Source organism: Heloderma suspectum, chromosome 3 (genome assembly GCF_057233095.1).
Source record: "Heloderma suspectum isolate Gila_16-S chromosome 3, 16-S_ref, whole genome shotgun sequence".
NCBI classification, from domain to species: domain Eukaryota; kingdom Metazoa; phylum Chordata; class Lepidosauria; order Squamata; family Helodermatidae; genus Heloderma; species Heloderma suspectum.
This window is the reverse complement of record NC_139460.1, coordinates 220,837,399-220,863,540: the sequence shown is the minus strand read 5'-3', so window position 1 is coordinate 220,863,540 and position 26,142 is coordinate 220,837,399. Positions and strand designations below refer to the sequence as shown.

Sequence of the window (26,142 nt, the reverse complement as noted above, 5' to 3'; positions counted from 1 at the left end):
AATTTAAGCTCTTGAAATCTACTGTCCTAAAACATCATATATCTTCCAACATATGAAGATACATAATTCCACAATAATTACGTTGGTTAATATTTATTGAATATATTATCTTTTAATTAAAAATAATCAAAGATTTAAAAAATATGATCCTTGTTTACAGAAAAAAAGAGCACCACAAGAATGAGTAGCCAAATAAGGGAGCAATCCTATGCAGAGAGGTGGCTGCCTCCGAACTCGGAGGCAACCGCCTATCCAATGCACGGCAGGTGGAGCGTGGAGGGAATCATCTCCTCCGTGCTCCAGCCAGCCTGCATTTGTGGCTAGATGGCTGATTTCGGCTGTCTAGCCACAGGACATCAGAGTGCGGGATGGGGGACGACACACAGGAAGTGTCGTAACGGCACTTATGAACAACCCACCCTACCCTGGGGAACGCTCCCTTTCCCCCCACTCCGCGCTGCTCTTCTGAGCGTGGACTGCAGGGATAATCCCCACCACCTATGAGGCAGAAGGGAAGTGGGTGGGGAGGCGGTTCTCCTGGAACCGACCTTGGAGTGTTATCTCCAAGGTTGGTTCCCGGGAACCGACCAATCCTGTGGCTGTCTAGCTGCTGTCTAGCGACCACAAGATTGCACCCTAAGTCATTCCATGATGCCTGAGCAATATATTGGCATTGCGCCAGAGGTCGCTCATCATTGGTGTAAGTGGAGTGGCAGTGTTGGATACTGCCCGGTGAGAGTACTTCTATGAGTACACATGGTTAGAACTGGGTTGTATATCTTCTCCCTTCCTCTTTAGTGCCTGGTATTCAATGGATGAAGCTGAATTCAATAAAGGTATATTTTAGTTTTTCAATATCTGTTTTAAATCCAGTATTGCATTTTAAATCTTTGCACTACAGCTAGGTTCTATTTGGCTATTATTTTTATACCGCAGTTTTCTATGTAGGATACTGTATTTTGCAAATCCTATGGCCTATACTGTAGGCTATAGGACTTTTCAGTTCCCCAAAACCTCACTACCTGCCCCCTCCCCTGCTGCCTTGTAGGCAGCATAGTTCGTCCCTGGCTCCTCACCCGTTAACGCAGCATGGAGCAGGCAAAAAAGGGGGCGTTCCTGGGGGTGGGGAGTGGAGGAGACCACAGAAGCACCATTACAATGCTTCCTATGCACTGTCCAGCCTCCCCCCCACCCCCAACAACCCCTGGCTGGACAGCCAAAATCATCTGTCTAGACACATACAGGGCAGCCAGAGAAAGGATTCCCTCTGTACTCCACCAGCCCCGCATTTGATAGTTGGCTACCTCCAAGTTCAGAGGCAACCGACTATCCCCATAGGATTGCACCCTAAATTGTTATATTGTATGTTATCATATTTTATGGTTTTAAGTTGTGAACCGCCCAGAGAGTTTTGGCTAGAAATGTAATAATAATTTAAAAATCCCTCTCCCAAGAGCAGCATGTTTCCACTATAAGCTCTGATCCAGAGTCCTCTGGACTCTGTGTGTGGCCAGCTACACATGGGTGTCCTACATGTGCAAGGTTCCTAATTTACTTCATCTAAAGATAAAGGTCTGCACATTCATGACTCTACTGAAATGAATTAAGAATTGGAGGCATAAGGACATATGAAGTTCCCTTATGTTAATAGATTTAGTCCACCCATTAAACCTAGTAATGTTTATTCCAAACAGCTTAAGCTCTGGGGCAGAGGTCTTTTCCAAGATCCTCCTTTTAAAGAATAAATGACTTCTTTTCAGCTGAATATCTGAGTATTTCATTCAGCCAGGTAGTCCTCATAGGCTTTCAAAATATAGTGCTTGATACTTTATTCATATAATATAGTTTGTTAAGTTTGAGACCAGAAATATTTATGCCAAATATTTTAGTTTACATGGTTCACTTGCTTAAATTATCCAGAGCTATTTCCTTTATTTGTGCCATACTATGATCTGGACTGTATAGGTTAATGAGTTAGGAGGGTTGATGGCTGTGGTGTTCCTGCATTCTCCTAGTGAGAATTCCCTTTCCTAGTTAGGGATGGCAGAGAATTCCACCGTGGACTCAAATGGAATTCATGGCGGAACGGCACACTCACCTCCGCCTCCCGAGGATTTCCTGCGGAACGGAACTCCAGCCCCATTGCACTGGTGACACTGTAATGGCGGCCACCATTACTGTTTCTCTGTGAGGAATACAGCTGCACATGACGTAGTGGATGCCACTTGTGGCCGTAAAGCACATTTTTTTACCTAATCAATGGCTGCAATTAGGTAAAAAAACAGCGCTTTACGGCTGCAAGTGGTGTCCACTACACCATTTACGGCTGTATTCCTCACAGAGAAATGGTAATGGTGGCCGCCATTACAGTATCACCAGCACAACAGGGCCAGAGTGCAGCTCTGCGAAATCCTCTGGATGTGGAGCCTCTCTGGAGGATTCCAGGGGGGAGGAACAGATCACCTCCCCCCTCAGTGGAAAAGACGACGGAGCGGACGGTGAGTAATCCATCCATCCCTATTCCTAGTGAGAATTCTCAGTCCTAAATCCTGTCTGTCACAAACCTAACTTTGATCTAAACCATCCCTCAGATCTATCTCATCGCTATCACTATGTCTGATCTTATCTTTTGCTATCTATTTTGAAAACCCTATCTGACTCTCTCAAGCAAATAGGGATGTCAGAGAATTCTGCCATGGATCTCGGTGAGGCCGAATGCCAGTGCATTCGGCCCCCCGAACTCCATGGTGGAATGGCTTGCCACCCCCCACGGATCCCCCCCGGGACGAGACTTACCTGGGGCGGATGTTCCGGACGGCAGCGGCTCCAGCGGCGGCTGAGGCGGCGGCAACGGCTGGTCTTCCGACTGGCCGCCACCACCGCCATTTGCAGTCTCCCCCCCCATTCGTGATAGGCTACGTAAAGACTTACGTTTTTACGTAGGGGGGGAGGCACTCTGTCCCTCCCCCCAGAATCCTGGCCGACCGGCTCTGCTCCGCGCAGATTCTGCGGAGCCGCTGGCTGCCTCCACCAGCAGCCGGACATCTGGCCACTGGCTAGCAGGGACGCAAATGGCAGCGGCCGTAGCTGCCGTTTGCATCCCTGTATTCAGCCGTGATAGGCTATGTAAAGACTTACGTAGCCTATCACGTCTGGGTTAAAAAAAAAAAGTGTACGCAAATCTAGTCCCCACTTGGCCATGGAAGCTCACTGGGTGACCTTGGGCCAGTCACAGACTGGGGGGTGGCTGGCCATTCCGCCACGGAGTTCGGGGGGCCGAATGCACTGGCATTCGGCCTCACCAAGATCTGTGGTGGAATTCACTGACATCCCTACTCTCAATACCAGTCGCTGGAGAACACGAGTGGGAGGTGCTATTGCGCTCATTTCCAGCTTTCCATAGGCATCTTGTAGACCACTGTAGGAACAGAATGCTGGCTGGGCTAGATAGGCCTTTGGTCTGATCCAGCATGGCTTTTCTTATGTTCTTATGAATAAGTCTGGACCAAATCCATTATCTCCCCAAAATATAGTGCTCTTCACATCTATTTTTATTTATCCAGGCATTGCGAATTATTGTAGTTTTAGCTGTTTGCATAGTTTTAGTTTACTGCATTGTTTAAAGTTTTATTTGTTTTAAATATAGACACACACACACACACAAACACACATGTGCCATCCTGAAATCCAGTGGTTTGGATGAAAGTGTGATTTATAAATTTTAAAAATAAATGAATATATATTAGGGCACCTGAAGAAAGAATGGACAAATCTGTTTATACAGCATGTATAAATGTATCCTGCTCCTGTGTTAATTGTTAATTTTTGTGTGATTTAACATACATTTAAAATTCACATTTACATATGTATTTTAAGTGCATTTTCTTTCAAAATATCCACTTTAAAAATATTTTAGTTTTTTTTGAGCCAATAACTGCTTTGGAACCTACAGAACTGAGAAAAACTAAGCCCTGAATTGCACATTAATCCAGGAGGGGCAGTTTAGATCAGTTTGTATCAAAATCCACAAAGATCAGATTTAGCAAGTATAGAAATCAGAAGTAATTTGTTATGACAATACTCTAGCTAGTTTTTTTTTTTTTTAGCTGTAATTATTACTTATTTTAAAATATATTTGACTCTTCAATATGCTGTCACAGCCAGCATATCCTGTACAATAGCCCTTTTTCACAAGAACCATTAAAGGATGGAGGTTATAGCAGTGTGGAATACTGGGCAGTGAAAAATAGACTGCATATGTAGTCTGGAAAAATCTATAGAAATTCCATATATTCAATGAAGTTGGGAAATCTGAATCCTTAATTTATTAAAGTGGCTTATTTTAAAAGTATTTTAGGAATTTTCCAGTATTACTGTATTACAGTATTACTTTGGAATTTTCCAGTATTACCATGGATTCTACTCTTCAGCCTATTTGAGAGGTTCCATGTCTTGTTTTTCATTATTGTTTAAATCCCTCACTCTTCCCAAGCATTTTCACTATAAAAAAACTGTCACAGCAGTGCTGTCTTACAACCTATAATTCTATAATAGGAAGTAACAAAGGCTTGTGACTGGAGTGGATATATTTTTCAGTTTGATAGAAAACATACAGGAGAACTTTAACACTGGGACATGGACTTTGATCCAGCAAGTCATGTTGCTGGAATTCACAGACTTGCTCTGCTGCATTGAGCCCCAAAGCACAGTGAAATGACAAATGATTTACTGAGATGTGGAAAATATCAAGCTGAAACCGAAGAAAGTACAACCACAAACTCATAGTAGGATCGGATATGCCACATAGATCTTGGTTTTGACCCCTTCAGCTGAGGTCTAGAAATTCAGGTTTTTTCTTTCCCTGAATGCTGTTCTTAAGGCTTCTGAAAACTGTTGATTGGTGAATGTTTTAATGAGGGATTCTTTGTCTATTCACTAGCACAACAGCTTTTTTAGGACTGATGGGCGGGGTGATCTAATAGGCCCAGCTAAGGCCTAGTTCTCAGAGAGGTAGTGAAGCAGTTTCTGGACTGTACCACTTTAAACTGCAGATGGGAGTAATGCTTGGAACAAGAGAAGAAAGGAGAAACTTAATAATGCATAGACCACTTAATTAAAAAGACATCTTGAAGTAGTGTACAACATAAAAAGTTCAAATACAAATCACCCACGATTAAAACATTTAAAAACAGGAAAAAAAATCAAAATATAAAATCCTCAGTCAAAATATTTAAAATCGGAGAACAAAATCAACTAAACAAGCCAACCCTTGGAACCTACCCATTTTAGCCAAATCATACCTCACTGTAGGCTTCTAAAAGCAGAGGGACCTCCTGCAGGTCCCTCTGATTCAAATACTGGGGTGGGCTCACATAAAGAAAAAATGGAGCAGCATAAAAAAAGAGCCCTGAAATAGAAAATTAGATATTTGAGGAATTTCTGCCGGTTCACTGACATCTAGTTTTTGTGTGGAGATTTGTATGAGAAGCAGTATTCAGTCATGTAAATTCCCAAATAAGAACACAAGAGTCATGCTGAATAAGGCCAACGATCCATCTAGTCCAGTATTCTGTTTACACAGTGGCCAACCAGGTGCCGTGCCTTTGGGAAGCCCACAAGTAGGACATGAGTGCAATAGCACCCTCCTGTCCATGCTCCTCAGCAACTGGTATATAGAGGTATACTACCTCTGTCACTGGAGCTAATACATACCCATAATGACTAGTAGCCATGGATAGCCTTACTCTACATGAATTTATCCAATCTCCTTTTAAAGCCATCCAAATTGGTGGCTGTCACTACATCTTGTGGAAGCGAATTCTATTGTTTATGTGCTGTGTGAAGAAGTACTTCCTTTTATCTGTCCTAAATCTTCCACCAGTCAGCTACATGGGATGACCCCAGGTATTACTATTACGAGAGAGGGGCGGGAAAGTCTTCCTATACACTTTCTCCACATCATGCATAATTTTATTTTGTATTCCTCTATCAGATGTCCCTCTTACTCGTAGACTCCTCACTTGCAGTCTTGAGTAGTAGATCTGAGACACAGATTTACTGCTCCAGTGAAAACTGTACCAAAGGATTTAGCCAGTCATTCAGTCATCCACAAGCCAAGTAGCTTATTGAGAACTTTAAACAGAACTTGAATCCTGGTGAGTCAATGACCAGGGAAAGCATTTTATTATGTAATATACTTAATTAATATTCTTTAAAATTTGAAACTGACTATCCATTTCCTAACCTGACAGCTAGTTCTGTAATCAAGGACAAAACCAAGGTGGTCCTAGATACAAAATATCCGCATACTTTCAATCTGAGCTTGTGTATACTGCCTTAGATCATAGTGATTCAGCTTTACATTAAATTTGTGGATTCATGCACAATGGACAAGGAGTTACAACCCCGCCCCCAGAGTTTCAACATATGTTGCCACTAAGGGCAGCAGTGTATTAAAAAGAAAATGTATTGGGCCATCCAACCCATTACACAGAGCAGTTCAATAATTATAGGTATTCTAGTGTCACTGTAGTATTTATGGTGGTTTCAGTCCTTAGCCACAATTCAGAAGACCCTGAAGGCTAGTCTGTACTTACACTGATCTAGAAGAATGAAAAACACTCTTGAAGGGGAAACCATGGACTGGTTTGTTTGTATATATGTATAGAACTAGAGACAATAAAAGTCTCACCTGTCTGTATTGGTCTTGATATCTGTTTTTTTCTGAAAGCACCAATACATGGGGACATAGCAGTTACTATCTCATTTCCTTGTAGTCTTTGGTCAATACTGGGAAAAATGTGACTTGAGTACACTGATTAAGTTATTATCTTGCCTCCGTATTGTGCAATCAGCTGCTGATAATTACTTCTGTTGAGCTTGGTTTCCATCCATCTCTAAAAGAAAAAAAAGGTGATCTCCACCGAATCAAAGGTCATTGTTCAGAAAAGATCCCAAGACACCAGTTATTTTCAAGTTGTATCATAGGATATGTATCGTACAAGAAAAAGTGTCTTCTGTTTAAATACTATACAAGATAACTTTATCAAAAGTTAAGTTTCAGTTGCAATCTGTGTAACAGACAAAACAAAAGAAAAGCTTTCAGTACCATGTCTGTTTCTGTAACCCATCCCTTTCACTCTTAACTTCCTTCCATTCTGCAAAGCCCCTACTTCATGAATGTAGTTGACTTTCTCCTAACTGGAGGCATCTGTTACACTTCAGATGTACGGATGGATGAATCCGTCTATTTCAGTCTGTGTTGGTTTCATATATGTCTATTCATAAGGCTGTCCCATCCCATTTTTAAACAATGCACAAACATTTGAATTATTTTGTAACAATTATTTTACAAAATATACAGTTTTGTATATATTGTGCCCTAAAATAAGCAGTTTGTAAGCATTTCTCCCTATACATTTTTATACATATCTTGATATGTTTTTAAAAGCAAAAATGCAAAGTTCAGAGAGGTGAGAAAACAAAGCATAACTGTGTTCTGTGTTTCCACTTATTAGTCTGGGAAATACAAATCAGGCTAGTTCTCTTAAAAATGTGGACCAGCAAAATCCTCAGGCATCCCTGTTCAGATGAAGATATATTAATGATAGACTATGTCCATTGTTTCTCCCCCTTAGTTAGATATTACCATGCTCTGTGCCAATCATACTGCGTACCTGGGTCTCTCCAGGGTTTCAGACAGGCAACTTTCTCAGCCTTACCGAGATATCCCAGGAATTTAACCTGGGACCTTTTGCATGAAAAGCATGTGTTCTACCACTCAGTGCTTGACCGTATGCCTTCACCAGCCTTCACCAGCCGGTGTATATTTGCATCTTAATTTATAAGATAGATTCATCTCAACAACTTTAACCTTTGAAATATATACATATTTATAATGACTCTGAATCTTGGTCACCAAGTTTCGTTATACTGAACATTTCTTCAGCTACTTACAATCTAGTTTTATTTTGGGTGGAGGAATGGAAACATTGGTTGATTTTGGGGGGAGATTTCTAAAATTATGAACCCAAATAAACCTGACTAGTTTCAGTAGCTCTCAGAACTTGGAATATAAGTATTGAATCTTATCTCTTTTTTTCTCAAAGAAAGAAGCTCTACCCATATTGAGTGATTACGCTTTGGATTTTAATAGAGCTTTTCTTTAAAAGAAATTGTCAAGATTAATTTAGTTGCAGACTTCACAGAGGCTGCTCATCAGTCTCCTCATCCTTGATTTGAGAACAAGCAGTATGTGACAGAAACTGAGAAGAGCTTTCCCAAACTGGCCTGGTTCAGATGTAAATTCTCCAGATCTTCTAACCTTGCCACAGACTCATACACCCTGTCTCTCCTCATATCTTCCATGCAAATTCCCCTTCCCTTCTGTTGTTTGCTTCCATCATAGAGTTGTATTAATCTGCAGTGGTTAACCAGATTCCATTGTACCCAACATTTGAAAACCCACTTCTGACTATGATTAAGAGCACAGCTGTAGATGGTATTAACTGTGGTTATCACAGATAGAACACCACGGTTAAAACAAAGGAAGAGAGAAATCACAAAAAAAAGTAGGGCATACAGAAGCTTGCAGCATACGATCCCCCAATCATAGTTGGATATTTGGAACATTACATGAGCTTTGGATTTAAAAAAAAGTGATCTTTTTGCTGCTGGAAATGGAGCTCAACTGGCACTGTCCTCTCTATAACGTCAACACTTAAACAAACCTTGCTGCACCATTTAGACACCATTTCCTGCCTTCATCTATCCCTTCCCCCTCATGGTGCTGCCTGAGACAGGTCACTTTTGTTAATATGACCCCATTTGCTTAAGGGATGAAGATAATTATGTTTTGGTGGACCCTACTGTCAGGATTCCCTTAGCTCCCACTTCACGTCACACCCAAACACACAGATGAGAGGCTTCAGTCTACAGCTTTTAATCCATTACTTCACAGGGTCATACAGATGCAAATTCTCAGAGTCTGTCTCTCTACAAGGAATACCTTCAGGGGATTCAAATGGAATTTATGAGAGTTGCCCACTGTTTGAAGAGGGAGGCGGTCTCACTAGCCTAACTTAAGGGGGGGAGATCTCCCTCTTGTTGTGAGGCCTCTAAGCGCAGCTTTTCACGCAAGGCTAATCGGGTAGACCATCTAAGTTCCGCCCCTGCCTTCTCTCTCTTTGCTGTGTGCCTGCACCTGGCATATATTAGGTAATCCTCCTGTTCACTGCTTCTCACGGGGGTATGCGTGTGAGGAGGGACCCTCAAATTCAGCCATCTGGATGTTTGTAACCTGAGAAGCAAGCCTACTCATATCTGGACTAGCCTGGGAAAACACCTCCCACATGTCTGATGGTTCTCCTTCAGAATCTCATTGCCTGTGCCCAGAAAAACCCCTGACACCTACAGCCAGTTCACACATCTCCCATCTAGGGATGTCAGAGAATTCCACGACGGATCTTGGTGAGGCCGAATGCCAGTGCATTCGGCCCCCCCAAAACCATCGCGGAACAAAGCCCCCGCCCCCCAACCCACGAAAAGCGTGTGGGAATAAGTGCCTGCCGCCCTCACCCCACGAAAGGTGCACGAAACAGAGCACTTATCTGCTCCCGTCTGCGCTGCTGTGCGAATGGCGGCCATCCTGCGGCCGCCATTTGCTTCCTCCTTCTTCAGCCGTGATAGGCTATGTAAATACTTACGTAGCCTATCATGGCTAACGCAGGGACATAAATATTTACGTAACCTATCACGGCAAGGGGGAAAAAAACCCAGCCTACGCAAATGGCGGTGGCTACCGCCATTTGCGTATGCTAGGGTTTTCCCCCTGCTGTGATAGGCTATGTAAATATTTACATAGCCTATCACAGCTCACTACAGGGATGCAAATGACGGTGGCTACGACAGCCGCCATTTGCATCCCTGCAGGGCTGCCCAGTGGCCGGATGTCCAGCTGCGGGAGGCCAGAGCCGGCTGGCGGCTCCGCTGCTTGGCCGCGGAGCGGAGCTAGCTGGCCAGGATTCTGGGGGGAGGCAAGGAGCGCCTCCCCCCCGGCGAGGATTCCAGGGGGAGGGACGGAGCGCCTCCCCCCACCTGCGGAACCCGGCGGAGTCAGGTAAGCGAGGTTTCGTACACCCCTACTCCCATCATTTGATTACCCAACAACTGAAAGTGTTAGCAGTCTCCAAAATACCTTAAACCAGTGCTTTTAGGTTGTATGGAGCCTCTAGCAGTAGTTTGGCATCTGCAATCACACACACGTCTTCATATATATTCAAGTAACAAATATGCATATGTGAACAGGACATTACGCATTTACTCTTAAGGAGTTTGCTCTAAAGGTTTCAGCATTCATAATGCCCCTAGAGTCAAGGAAGAGCTTACCTTGTACTAAACTGCTTGATGCTTTGAGGAACACTTCCTGTCTAAAATTATTCATACACAGATCTTTTACCGTGTAAGAAGAAACAAAACATGTAAGTATGAAGTGCAATATAAGGATTTATTTCACTGTGGGCAGGGCAACTTTCAAGTCACATTTTATGTGTGAAAATACATGCTTTTTCCTACATAGAAAAATGTAGAAAAAACACATGAGGTGGGCTCTCAAGGGAACACATGGGACACGTTTTATAAGAACAGCAAGCCATTTCTTGATTTTCCTCTCCTTTGCCATAGTGTACTTTTACTTTAAGTACAGCTGGAAGTCAGGACACAGGAGGATTATTTTGAAGGAGGTTTGCTTAAAGAACTGAAAGTAATAAGGCGTTTTTCAGTAAAACTTTGAGCACAGGCAGGCAGTGGAGCAAAACCGAATGAATGTGCCAAAGTATCAAGCTGTCAGTTTCACACTTCCCATTTTAATACGTTCTTTTCTTGATCAGTTGGCTTTATAAAAAAAAAGATAACTGCACAGTATTGGGATGGTATTTTGACAATTTTACCTTTTGGTGTGAAAGTTTAATATTCACATCTCAGCTAGGCTAACACTGAGTAATGACTAATAAAATATGTAAAGTGTTTTTTTGGCATATTTTTGAACACATGCACCACTTAATCTGGACTGTGGCTTTTTTTTAATTGTCCCAAGGGTATCTCCTGTAGTGCTAATATGCTCCAGCAAAAGAGGAAGTCAGTGAGCGGTGAGAAGGACTGTTTGTGTCTTTTCTGTCACATATTAAAAATGGATCACTGGTTTTACACAGGAGGAAATTTGAATAATGGAAGCTAGCAACTTTTCTTTAACTAATCTGTAGGATTTATATAATATACCTTAGGCCCACTTACAGGTAGTTAAGTGATTTTAAATTAGATAGTCACTGATTCCACATTTTGATTAGTAGAGTCTTCACGGGTTCTGTACTCTCATTATAAGGTTGGTTCAGGGACATCTATGAAACACTCACCTTAATGCAAATGGGAGCTACATCTGAAGAATCCATGCATATCAGTAAGAGATTATACCAGGAGCTAGATGTTATTCAGTTAAGTAAGAGGTTTGAAGCATTTAATTAGCAGAAAAGAAAGGAAATGGCAAAATAGAACCCCTGCCTATAGTGTCCAGCACGTTAACTGGATTGGATACCTCATTTAAGATTAACAAATTATGGGGGGTAGGGGATGAATGGATTAAAGGTATCCAATTCATTTGGGGGTTTTCCTACACATAATGCCAGTGGCATCTCTTAGATGAAATAAGGCTGAAATCTTGAGCACACTTATGTATGAGTAAGCCCCACTGAATACAGTAGGACTGACCTCTGAGTAAACATGCATAGGATTGTGCTCTAAGTATGTATTATTTTCAGGTTTCCCTGTTTTCCATAGTTATTACAAAGGTGTCCTCTCACTTAGTTTTGGAGAAGACCATGTGCTCTTTCCTGTCTTGTTGCACAGCATGGGATAAAAGCTATTTTGCTGGCTGTTCCAGATCAGGCTGTTTTTATTTAAGCAGTTCCTTTTATAATGAGATTTGAATGATCCTGCCTTTATGGCTTCACAAGGTTTTTGCCTTTTTAGTTTGTCCGCTGCTGATCTAGGGATATACATAAAGTGTGTTTACCTTGATGATGGTTGGCATGGCCAGCTTCGATAGCAGACTGAGGATCCTAAATTCAAGCCTCTTTTTCCCATTTCTCCACTCCAAGGAAAAGGAGGGAGAGGGGGAGGGGGGGACTGGATTTAGTACACACACCGCTGCACCAAAAAGGGTAACTGGTACTGTCAAAGCAGAAAGAGCTGACCATCTGTGAGGTATTGGACATGTGATTTCCAGTGTATTTATTTATTTTATTTATTTATTGCATTTATACCCCGCCTTTTTTCCTCTGGAGCACTAGGCAGGGAAGAGTGTACCAAAACCAGCAAGATCTATGCACATATTACCTTTAATGAATTCAGGTCACTGTGTTCCTGAAATATGAAATAATGCAAATTCTGTCAAGTAGTTCCAGGGCGTCTACGCTTCTAAATAGGGAAGTATTAACCTGCCCTGGAACATACTGTCAGTTTCATATGCCTTTCCTTTCTCTTTTTTGCAAGGTTCTCCGACCTTCCTTCCTTCTTTCCTTCCTTCCTTGTCATTCATAAGCTAGGAAATTTCCTTTATAAAATTTCTCTCTGGAGATTTCCTTCATACCATTATCCAAATGCAGCTAACAATAACATAGCTTCCCCAGATGGAAGGGAATTATGGGTCCTTAAAAAAAACAACACAGTTTCAAACAATAAGGAGTGTGACATATATTTCAGGCAATGTTTTTGTAGCAAAAGAAATAACACTAACATATAATTGTACCATGTAACATGACAACATAGTAAGAAGGTCAATCAAGTTCTAGTGCCCTGCCATCTACAGTTTAGTTTGAAGGTTGGTCTAAAAAGCTTTTGAAACATAGAATTCTCAAAAATATAAGTACACTGTTTCTTAATTCTACAGCAGTTGAATAGTATCATATGCTTTCACTTTACAGCAACATACCTGGGTATCTATTATGGTTATCTAATTATAGTTTCTTCATCAAATGCCATCAACACTGCTTGCGTTCCTTCATTTTTTATAGCCACCACCTTTGCTTGTTCAGCTTCCCTTTTAAGGATACACTATTTTGTGTTCTTCTGTATATCCACAGGTCTGCCTAATAGCTTAAGAAGAGAAAAGAATATATTCCCTTGTTTATACATATGCATACTCCTCACCACGTCAATTATAATTTCAACCAGTGAATCAGCAACAAATAATTCACAATAGGCAGGTGGTTGACGGTTCCTGTGCTCCTTAATGTCCACCTGTGGGGCAATTTGGGGCTTTACTGAAATGATGAATTGATATGTCTGGTAGGAACAGCTTGTTATACAGAATTGTAGTATATAAAAATCAAAACCACAGACTGCAACAGAGGCCACAGGTGGTAGCTGGTAATAAGGCATCTGTGGATGTTAAGGTTTTAAAATATTTGACTTTTTTAATGCCTTTGTCAATACAAACCAGGAATTTTCTTAGCAAGATAAGGTCTAATGTAAAATTAGAAGATACAGTTTCAAAGGAAAACAAACCAAGACCTTTACTGTAAGTGCTCTTTTCACCAGTTATGCTCTATTGGCTTCCACAGAAAGATAGACAGCAAATGATCTGGTTTTGTTTAAATGCACTTACTTAAAGGCTTAATGACCTTTGAAATTCCATAAACATAAGATATAATCCAGTGGCACTGGGTATGCACATGCAAAGAAACAATGGGCAAACAAGAAAACTCTTCTGGCCCATTTTTTACCACATTAGTTCTGAAGGCCAACCATTCAGACCCATTAAAAACCAAATAATGGTCTGGATGTTTGGCTATAAGGACTGGAGTAAGAACTGTAGTTGTGTGTGTGTGTGTGGGGGGGAGTTGTAACCTCACACATAATGTCTCCATATGCATCCACAAATCCTGTAGATTGCCACCACAGCAAGAGTGGAATTTCTAGAAGCAGACTATTAGTCAAACTCTAGGGTTAGTATCTAATGATAAAATGTTAGAGCTTAGGGGAAACTAACAAGAAGAACAAATATTGAGAAATTTTGCAAATTTTATAGTATTTGAATAGGCTTTGGCATGGTGGAGGGGACGGTTAGCTTTGCATACACTCTCCCAGGCTAAGTGAACAGTGCACAATCTCCTGATATTGTGCTCTTAAAAGGCTTTGGTCAGCAGCAAGTGGAATGAAGAGAAGAGGGAGTCTCAAAAGATGCACTTGAAACTGTTTATTAAAACCCAACATGCTTTGTGTCAGATGAGCTTAAGGTAAAAGGTGTCCCCAACCAGTCGTGTCCGACTCTAGGGTGCGGTGCTCATACCCGTTTCTAAGCCGAAGAGCCAGCGCTGTCCGAAGACGCTTCCGTGGTCATGTGGCCGGCATGGCTGAACACCGAGGTGCACGGAATGCTGTTACCTTTCCCACCGAGGCGGTACCTATTTATCTACGTGCAATTTCTTGCTTTCGAATTGCTAGGTTGGCAGAAGCTGGGACTGAAGACGGGAGCTCACTCCATCACGCAGCACTCGGGTCTCGAACTGCTGACCTGCCGTCTGCCGACCTTCCAGTCTGCAGTTCAGCATCTTAACCACTAAGCCACCACGGCCCCTGTCAGATGAGCCTTCTTCGGGTCAAATCTAAAGCCAAAAGACAATCCACTTAGCATATTATTCTCAACCCAATTATTTCAGCTCCCTCTGCACCAGTGTGCAAGATGTCAGGAGTGGGGTAGTGGTCTAGTAACTGACTGGGCAAAAAAGGAGAGGCTAATACATCTTGGTTTATATTGTTGATGTAAGAAGCCATGGGACAGTCCTCTCTTTTTGAAGGCTTTTTCTACCTTCGACTGTCTTTCTGTCCCTTGGTCTTTGTCAGTCTTAGGAAGTTTCAAGTAGTCTTTTTTCCCTTGACTCAGAGGGGTTCATGAAAAATACCCTGTAACAAATGATAATTTATGAAGCTGAAAGGTCTTTAAATACAGGATTGTGACGAAGCCAGCAATGTTTTTCGTGAATCTCTGTGAAAGCAATCCGACCTGGGAGTAATAACAAATATAGAGCGTAGGTGACTGTCGAGAGGACAGATGGATAGAAGAGCACAAAGAAGCCTCTCTGACAAGAAATTGCCTCAATTAGGTAGCAATTTTTGGAGAATCATATTGGTGCTTTAGGTGTTCAGCTATATCTTCAGATATTAGAGAAATAGTTGTAAGCAATCAAGTGACCTGTCTCACACTATAAACAAGAAAGATGAGGTCACTGCTCTGGCTGCCAAAGATTTGGGGATTTGCTCTTAGGTTTTTCACTTCTTTCAGGTGTATGGCTGGAAGCTTTTCCAAGGAGTTATATTTGATTTTGATCTCCAAGTTTTTTTCTGCACTTTTCAAATTAATATCCCCTATTTCCCCCTAATACTCCAGTCGTGCCATATATAGAACATCTTTGGGCATTTATGTAGTCTGACTGGCATGAGGAAATCATTGCATTAGGATGGGGTTGGCGGGGGGGGGAGGGTTGGCTTTGCACTGATGGGAAACAGCATCTAGCCCTATTAGTCAGTCAGTTGCATTCTGGCCCCATGGATGATGGCTTTATTTGTCTAGATGAGAAAAACACTGTCAGAAAATAAAGGGGCGGAAAACATATACGGTTGTATCCACTGATTGTGGAAACCCATTTTCTTTCTTGTGCGAGTGCCAAATCCAATACTTTGATTCTGCTTGTGCAAGCCATTGCACAAGGCATTGCACAAGCTGTTCCACAACTCATTATGATTTGATCAGCCTAGGTGTTGCTTGCACTAGTTGTGTTAGTTTTTCTTCTGATGAAAGAACACCTAGAAGAACAGCACCAACTATAGTAATTTTTCTGCTAGCTTATCACTGGTTATAAGTTTTATAACCCATGATTTTGGTTGCCTTTCTACTAGCTGTGGTCATGATTCAGTGAATGGCTAAGCTTGTACACCAACTTACAGCTACACATTGTATAAAATACTAATACTAACACTTTGAAAAATGCGCACTTAAAAAAATCACATTTTCACTGTAGTCAGTGGGAGAAGTGTGTACTTCTAAAATGGCACAGACACATTAAGAAATACACCGTTCAAAAATTGCACACTTGAAAATGCACACTTCTAAAAACTGGTATTTTGCTGGAAGAAGGGTGGAGGAATTTTTGCCAGCAGAAAAGTATAATCTATCTTTACATCCAAGAGGAAGCTGAGAGTGGGGATGTCTGTCTGTCTAGGAATGTTGTGCATAAGAAAGCTGGGTGTACTGATCTATTTGTATGGCAGGGCCAAAATGTAATCTGTGTTACAACTGTGTACTAATTGGGACAATTACTTAATCATAATGTGGAATGGCACTAAATATGATGAAGATGTGTTACCATTACCTTGGGTCTATGGTTTATATTTATTAACATTCAAAGCAGAGCTGTGATTTTAAACTATGTTATTTTTTAATCTTTGTCCAAATATATTTGTTCTAAATGACCAATCCATGACTCCCAGGCCATGAAGTGGAACTGACTTGCTGTATCAAATTCAAAGAGGAATAAACATATGGAGGAGCTTTGCTGACAATGTTTTGTTGTGGTAACTTGGGTGCAGGTTCCCTTTACCCCCAGACTTCCTGTTCAGTTATGCATTATCACTATCTATTTTCTTTCTTTTTCTAATTAGCAGGATTGACAAGTGAAAAAGAGAGCTATCCAAACAAATGTAAATTGACTAATTTTGTGCAATTATCCTGTCAAATTATTATGTTTGCTCACATTATAGAAAGAAATTGAATAGGATAAACAGTGGCTCATTATAGTGCGTGTGTGTGTGTATGTATGTGTATGTTGAATTGCATACATAAAGATCATTATAGTTTATTAACATATTCTATAATATGCTTCAGTGTATGGAGTGCCGAATATCAGCAGCTGTAGTCCCTGAGTTATTTGTAGTCTCTTTCCCTTAAGCTGCATTGCTAGAGAACATGACAGTATAATGGCCTCTAGAACCATTACAGAAGTAGTACATAGTTATACATCTCTGTAGGCATTCATGCAATACACATTACTCTAGATCCCCTCAACTGTTGATGGTTTCACTAGTTCTGTGCTGAAGATTTTGATTCTTCTATTTTTGGCATTTTGTGGGCAGGCCGGGGGGCAAAAACTCTAGCAAAAGAGGTGTAGAATAACTTTCTCTTGGGGAGGAGGAGAGGATTTCAGCTTATCTTTTTAAGTGTAGGCAGTGGATGAGTGGTCTTCTTTCTGGTTTTGTTTCTTGTTTCTTGTTTCTTTTTGGTTTTTTTTTTCTTCTTCATTTAAACACCTCCTGCACCAGTAGCCCAGGATTCTTCTCCAGCCTGGCAGATCTTTCTGAATTCCCAGGAGACCATGTGACCTTGCACTCTCTAATAGGCATTGAGGAAAGGCCCCAGGGCTGTAGAAGCATCTTTGCAAAGCATGAGCAATCAGGGATTTTAAAGCTTTATAAAAAATCTGCTCTTCCTTGCAGCAACACAAAGCAAGCAAGAGAAGAGTTTTTCTAAAGGTCCAAAAGTCCCACTTGTTCTTTGCAAAGGAAGAAGATCCTTCAGCCACCTCCCAAGCTTAAAAAGGTATGTGGAAACCCTGTCCCCATCCCCAAAGAGAAAATTCTTCAAAATTCTCCCCTTCCATGTGAAAGAGGCAGAAAAAACAATGCCATTTTCGCAGGGAGAGAAAAAATCCTCAAAAATAGGGGGTAGGATTCAGCGCAGCACTAGTTTTAACTACTGTTGCTCAAAATAGCATAGATGCCAGCCAAGTGATGAAGTTCTCTCCAAAATGTTATGGTTTACCTTGTATTTACTCTAATTTCTTGTCATAAAATAGCCTGCAATATTGGGCCAAGTGAAAGCAGGGATGTGTGAACTCACCCCTGTCTTTTCCTGGACACCCACCCAGCCCCTGCCCCTACTTGCCGGTCCCCAGACCACACTTGAGCCCATGTCACATTCGGCGAGCAGCCCACACTCACCCCAGCAGACTCGTCAAGCTCTGTGGTTGCCATTTTTTTGAAAAACAAAATGGCTATTGCAAAAATGTGCATGTTTTGTATGTGCGAAAATGCATATTTCTGCAAATGTGCATATTCTCATGTGCCAAATGTGCATTTTTGCGAAGGCTCACATTTGTGTGTGTGCAAAAATGCACATTGTTGAAAAATGCGCATGTTCACACATACGCAAATATATGCATTCACAAAAATGCGCATTTTCACAATCGCCTTTTTATTTCTCAAAAAATGGCGACCATGAAGCTCGAAAAGGCTGCCGGGGTGAGAGCAGGGTATTCACTGAGTGTGGGCAGGGGGAAAGCAGGCACAGGGGCTTGGCGAGTGGGGCTCGGTGGTGCGGGCACGGGCTGTTCTGCCAGATTCCTGGACTGAATCAGGCGCCCGCACCATCCCTAAGTGAGAGGCAGTTGTATTATGGCAGCAGCTACTGTAATAATCTGAGACAAGGAAATGTTTTTCAAAGCCAATCTAATTACTTTCCAGTAACAACATACTAGCAGGTTGCTTCAAGGACAGTTTATTCAGTGAATGCCAATTAGATTAGTATGCTCTTTGCTGTTTACTCTGGTGTTTGATTATCTTCGATGTGCCCACGTGTTCTTCTTGATGGTAATGACATAATAATGGTAGCGACATCACAAAATCACACCAGTAGTAAATATTCCCTTTCTGTTCTGGTTGCATTTTCTTACCTCTTCATAACAAGCCTTTTATGTAATTGCCTAAATTGCTGTGGAAAGGATTCCCTATTGGTAGGAAGTTTGTAGATACATGACTTGAATGTCATGTATCTACATAGGGTTGAATATTCCAGCATTTTGTTTTGTTTTGTTTCGTTTCATCAACAAGCATTTATGTTTGCAAACTCCAAGTTGTAGAAATCACATGGAGCTAGGATACCCCATGAGCTTTGCTGTAACAAGCTTATAACAACCTAGGTTTTAATTAGAATGAAAGAAATGCAAGCTGCACAATGGTATGGACAGGCATAGTGGTAACTATACCCCCCTGACTGAATTGTATGGTGGGTATTATTCTTTTATGGATAGCTTTTAATGACATAATTACATATTCAGTTTTTTTGTGAATTTTTATATTTTTTTATTTCATGAAACTTTTCTTTGTGTCTTTAGACTGTAATATTAACAATACAAATGAATCTTTAAAGGATATAAGTTTGATACTGTAATCAACTGGAGATCTGAAATAACGCCAACTTGTGAAACATTGGCTAAGCCTAATTTAACTCAGTTAGGGTTTGGGAAATAATACAGTGTGTTGCCTCTTTTCACAGCCTTCTGAAGTCTGAGATTAGTTCACCAGAATTGGATTCAGTACCCTTGAGGAATTTGATAGATTTTCAGGAGGTTTTACACACACACACAGTAAATTCATTAATGCTGAGTTAAATATTTTCAGAAACTAAAATGACCTAGTCATCAAGTTCCTATTGTGTGTGCGTATAGCAGAACTTTCAGAAACTGATTCTAGAAGATAACTGTAGGTATCTTACATAGAGGGTGAAATTTTATTCATGGTTATTGAATGATAATTGCAAACAAGGGCATTACCTTTTATGTCTGCCTCATAGTGACTTTTAGTGAAATCTCATCTCAACAAGCCAAAAGACTTTAAATATATATCTGATATTTTCTGGGGAACTCTAATTTGTATTTTCCCACATGTACAATGACTGTTTGAAAGCTGCCTGAGTTTAGATTAAGAATTTTTATTAAATCTTTTGAATCGTGGTCGCTTAATGAACTGTAGTGATTTCTAACAAAAAGATGGGAGGTGTTTCAGAGTTGGTGTATTTATTTAAACAAAGCCTTTCCACTGAACTCTCTCAAGCAGTGGCCTCTCTCTCCTAGGGATGGCGGAGAATTCCTCCACAGATCTCAGTGAGGCCGAATGCCAGTGCATTCAGCCCCCCGAAATCCATGGCGGAACAAAGCCCCCCCGCCCCACCACCCCGCAAAAGGTGCACGAAACGGAGCACCTACTTGGTGCCATTCGCGCTGCGTTGCGAATGGCAGCCGTATCTGCGGCCGCCATTCACTTCACCATTTTTCCCATAGTAGGCTACGTAAATACTTACGTAGCCTATAGGATAACGCAGGGACGCCATTTGCATCCCTGCGGAGGCCGTGATAGACTACGTAAATATTTACGTAGCCTATCACGGGGAAAAAAGGGAACACAAATGGCGGCCGCCGTAGCTGCCACCATTTGCATTCCCTTTTTTTCGCCCTGATAAGTTACGTAACTATTTACGTAGCCTATCACAGCAAAAAAAAGGGACGCAAATGGTGGCCGCTACGGCAGCCGTCATTTGCATCCCTGCGCAGCCCAGCAGCAGCCGGATGTCACTGCGGGCGGCCCCGGCCAGCGGCTCAGCAGAATCGCCATGGAGTGGAGCCGGCCGGCGAGGATTTCGGGGGGAGGACAGAGTGCCTCTCCCCTACTGCGGATGTCACAAAACGAAACAGATAAGTCATTTCGTACATCCCTACTCTCTCCTTAGGCCAGAAAAAAGTGAGTGTTGCCCTTATCCACATCACAGATGATTTGCTGTGGACTGGGACTGTTTGAAGGTCCATTGCAGCACGTGATGTCGTGGCCAGTCCGCAGCCACCCCGGAGTTTACTTGTGGGGAAGCCACATTTTTGCGGAGTACTTTTACTCCATTGTTTTTCTTTAATTTGGCACCCCTGCAGTTCAGCTGCTATATAACCATCCCTCCACTTTAAATTTTGTACTTTCGGGGCATTCCTAGGGGCGTGTCTTTCACCTGGCTATGACCTCAGTGACCTAGGTAACTAGAGTAATTGGCCTGCCTTTCCAACTCATCAAAGTTCTAGAGCACCCTTTCGAGCCTTCAGAATCGCGATTCACTTCCTTTTCGCCAGTGGGAGTAACTAGCCTCCATGATTATGCACTTCTGTGATGTATGCGTTACTTAGCTTCTCTGATATGGTGTGAAGTTGCTTTTCTAATGTCGTGTTATTTCGCTTCTCTGTGATGCTTGCAGTAAAAACGGGTTGGAAGGATTAAACAAATGTGTATAAGGGCTTTATCACAGTACTGATCTACTGCGGTCTCAGGGTCACGGGAGCAGAGAAGGCTGTCACTGCGAGAAGGGAGAAGTGGCCAGAGAAGGAGAAAGGAGGGCTGAAAGCTAAAACTCCATGACAGTAGAGATGTCAGAGAATTCCACGACAGATCTCGGTGAGGCCGAATGCACTGGCATGTGCACCCCGGAATCCGTCATGGAACAAAGCCCCCACTCCCCCAACCCATGAAAGGCGCACAGGACAAAGTCGCCGCCGCCCCCACCCCATGAAAGGCGCGCAAAATGGAGCACTTACCTGCTCCCGTCTGCGCTGCCTTGCAAATGGCGGCCATCCTGCGGCCGCCATTCGCTTCCTCCTCTTCAAGCCATGATAGGCTATGTAAATACTTACATAGCCTATCACGGCTAACGCAGGGACGCCATTTGCGTCCCTGTGGAGGCCATGATAGGCTACGTAAATATTTACGTAGCCTATTATGGTGGGTTTTTTTTTTCCCCCCTGCCGTGATTGGCTACGTAAATACTTATGTAGCCTACCATGGCAGGGGGGAAAAAACCCCAGCGTACGCAAATGGCGGTAGCCGCCGCCATTTGCAAACGCTGGGGTTTTTCCCCCTGCCGTGATAGGCTATGTAAATATTTACGTAGCCTATCATGGCTCAATACAGGGACGCAAATGGTGGCGGCTACAACAGCTGCCATTTGCGTCCCTGCAGGGCTGCCCAGCAGCCGGATGTCTGGCTGCGGGTGGGCGGAGCCAGCCGGTGGCTCCGCGGCTTGGCTGCGGAGCAGAGCCGGCCAGGCAGGATTCTGTGGGGAGGGACGGAGCGCCTCCCCCCCCACAGATGCCCCTCAGCGGAGCAAGGTAAGGGATTCATACATCCCTACATGACAGTTTTCTGGAATGGGTCAAAATTGGGGTTGTAGGGGGCTGTCACGGAAAGCCTTCAGATCCTGCACTGGATAATTGGGGATTTTGGCTTCTTTGTAGGGATGCCAGAGAATTCCGCCACAGACTGAAATGGGATCGAATTCTCTTCAGTCTGTGCCATGGAATCCTCTGCGGAATGGCACCACGAGGTCCTGGGGAGCTAGCAGTCATGCGGCTTTTTTTTTTACATCCGCACAGAGTCGCAAAATTTTCATAAATAAAAACGCAAGGTAGTATATTTCGATAATAAATACGTTTTTTTAAAAAATGAATTGTGCTCACCACCTTGTTTGTGGGTGTTGTTTTTCAATTGAAATCCTCCGTCACCGTTTACTTTCAGCCAAAACACTTCCTCCTCCTCGGGACTTCCCAAAACAAGGCTGCCCTAGGTGTGCCTGAGTGATGCACTCTTTGTTTAAAGCAACGCTGTTTGAAAGAGAGAAAAAACCTTTTAAAATGACCATGCCGGTCTGGAGCCCTGCATGAGTATTATTCCCCCTGTTAGGCTTTCTATTTCCACATCCAGCCTTGTTGGTGACAATGTGAGGCTAAAATGGAGAGGAGAATAACTCTGTGCATGTCTACTCAGAAGTAAGTCTTACTGAGTTCAATGCAACTTACTCCTACACATGTCAGCACCCCACTTGCCCCCAGCTCAGCTTTGATTGAGCTTTGATCCTTTGAAACAGGAGGGTTTGATAATGAACTGGATGTGGAAATACAAAGCTGAGCAAAGAGGAGAACCAACTCTGTGCATGTCTACTTAGAAGTAAGTCTTACTGAGCTCAATGCAACTTACTCCTACACATGTCAGCACCCCACTTGCCCCCAGCTCAGCTTTGTATTTCAACATCCAGCTCATTATCAAACCTCCTGTTAGTTATCTCAGAAGACCCTTGGGTTAATGGGGGGGGGGGGTTTCCATGGGACAGCTGGATGGAGGGAGATTACACACACACACACACACACACACACACACACACGAAGAATATAGTTCTTCATATTCCCTGGTATGTTTATTCCTCATTTTGTCCATTCCCTGAGCATGTGCTGAATGTGCTTTTTATTCAAACAAAGAGAAGGTTGCTGATCTTTCCCTTCATGCTGCATTTGTACAAGTGTGGCTGCTTGAGAAAAAACTTTCCATTATACTGTCTCTTTTTCTTCAAGAGTTTCATATAACAGAAGTATGATGTAGTGGTTAGAGTCCAGCCCAAAGTCACCCAGTGAGATAACAGGTTTGCTAATGAGCTGGATGTGGAAATACAAAGCTGGGATGCTGACATGTGTAGGAGTAAGTTGCATTGAACTCCATAAGACTTACTTCTGAGTAGACATACACAGAGTTGGTTCTACTCTCCATTTTAGCCTCACAACATCACCAACAAGGCTGGAACTGGAAATAGAAAGCCTAGCAGGGGGAATAATACTCGTGCAGGGCTCCAGACCGGCATGGTCATTTTAAAAGGTTCTTTCTTTCTTTCTTTCTTTCTTTCTTTCTTTCTTTCTTTCAAACAGCATTGCTTTAAACAAAGAGTGCATCGCTCAGGCACACCTAGGGCAGCCTTGTTTTGGGAAGCCCCGAGGAGGAGGAAGTGTTTTGGCTGAAAGTAATTACTGCACGTCTCAGGGCAAGGGAAAAAATATGTAAATATATATGAAAAATAGCCTTTCTTACGGAAGTTATGCAGAATTACGGCTGTCAGTACAGATTTATCTTCATAATTCTTGGAGCGGAAAAAAAAGAGGAGAATTCCAGGGGCTTGCGAACAATGGTACGGAACACTGGCCGCAAACTGCGGAAGTCAAGCGGCATGGAAGGTACACAATTCGTACATCCCTACTTCTTTGTGGAAAAGTGCACACATTGGGAAAAAGGGGTTGGGAGCTATAACTGTGACAGTTTGCTGGAATGGGGCAAAATTGGGGTTCTGGGGAGCCTTCTGATACTGCACTGGATAAACTGTGATTTTGGCTTCGTGGAAAAATGAGCGAACAGGGAGCTTATACTCTTTCCTTTGGCGTTAAACAAATGCACATTAAGGCTCTATCAGAGTAGTGATTTACCGAGGTATCAAGATCATGGGAGCAGAGAAGCCTCTCATTGCAAGCAGGGAACAGTGGCCAGAGAAAGAGAAATGGGGGTTGGACCTAGAATTTCCAGACTGTTTGCTGGGATGGGACTAATATGCACTGGTGGGGTGCTCTCATGGGAAGCGAGTATCTAGCCTGCCTTTTTAGTGCTGTTTCTAGCCTTCAGAATTTAGAATTAGCTACTCTCCGTTCATAATAATCTAGTAGCAGGTGGGAGCCTAGACAGGGGCAAGAAACAAGTCTCTCTCATTGGTTGAGCAGCCCTTGCCTGGTTGATGACGTTCAGTTCTACTCCCCCTATCCAACCCAGAAGTAAGTTCCTTTCAAGCACTGTGTGATCCATGAAAAACACATTTTTAAGGTACGGTACACTTGGATTTCTTGCTTCATGTGTCCCTGATGGACCAAAGCCAATTCCATGAAAATCCGGGTAATATTCCAACATGCTTCTCATTCTGTTGTTGTGAAGATCCCCCACTCCTGGTTCTTCCCAGGAAGCACAACCCACTCAGGCCAAATCCAGTACTTCTTTTATATTGTTACATCCCTTCCCTTTTGAGAAAGAAAAAAACCCCAGAAAAATAAACTAGAACTTTACTCTACACATTATCTTTCAGGTGTGCAGGTCTCTTAATAACTCGACAACTCTCTGTGTGTATAAGTTTAGTGATGATCCTTCAGCTGCCGTTGTTTGTTCTGCTTCCTTGTAGATGCAGAGTGTGTCCTTGCTGCAGTCTCTTCTTCTGAAGTTATCTCGCCTAGAATAACTTTGGGGGTGTCTCTGCCCTGGTCAGCACATGGCAAGCATTCTATTCTTGTCTCATCCCGCAGGATCCTTTGTTGGTTACATGCTTGTCTCTCATTCAAATTCATGGCTTCACCTGATTCTTACGTTGTTTTCCTTAGATGTTTTCTATTATGTCTCAGTATTCACACATTGGCCATTTGTACCTTATATGATCATGGGTTATCATGTTGAATTATGGTTGCCTTGTGCCAGACTCTATCCTGTTTTGTTAGGGGTTGGGCATTCACTGTGTCCTCTGGTTTGACACCTGGAAGATCTCTGGCTGATCAGTTGTAATACAGGACCTCTCTCTATTGCTGCTGTCTCTTCAGTTTACCAAGGGATTCTCCTGCAACCCCTGGCTGTGATAGCCTCCCACTTAAGGATGGACGAAAGTCCCTTACCTAGTCCCTCAGCTGTTTTCGGTGGAAGGGGAGGCACTCCGTTTCTCCCCCCAAAATTCTTGGCGGGTGGGGAGGCGCCCCGCCCCTCCCTGCCGAAATTCAGGCCGGGGGGGGAGGCGCCCCATCCCTTCCCACAGAAATTCTGGCCGGGGGAGAGCGCCCCGTCTCCCCGGCCACGAAAGAAAAAAGTTATGTAAAAAACAACAACAACGTGATAGGCTACGTAACAATTTATGTAGCCTATCACGGCTAGGTTTTCAAAGTCAGCCGATCACGGCTGACTTTGAAAAAAAAAAAGCGCATACACAAATGGTGGCGCCCATGGGCGCCGCCATTTGCGTTCCTTATTTGAGCACGGGTAGTCTACGCAAAGATTTACGTAGACTACGGTGAAAATAAGGGCCCTTATTTTCGTCGTAGTCTACGTAAAGATTTACGTAGACTACCCGTGTCCAAATAAGGAACGCAAATGGCGGCGCCCATGGGCGCCACCATTTGCATACGCGCTTTTTTTTTTTCAAAGTCAGCCGTGATAGGCTACGTAAAGATTTATGTAGCCTATCACGACTGACTTTGAAAATCTAGCCGTGATAGGCTACGTAAATCGTCACGTAGCCTATCACGGATGACTTAAAAAAAAAAAAGCGCGTACGGATAATGGCGGCCCCCATAGGGAGCTGCCATTCCCGTTCCTTATTTGGTCGCTGTAGTCTACGTAAATCTTTACGTGGACTACAGCGACCAAATAAGGAACGCGAACGGCGGCTCC

The 26,142-nt window shown here is 42.8% G+C and overlaps 1 protein-coding gene across 1 annotated transcript in view; it reads left to right on the top strand.

Moving 5' to 3' along the window:
* Positions 1–26,142, top strand: part of PRKG1 (protein kinase cGMP-dependent 1) — a 988,282-nt gene that overhangs the window by 588,884 nt on the left and 373,256 nt on the right. The window lies entirely within an intron of this gene.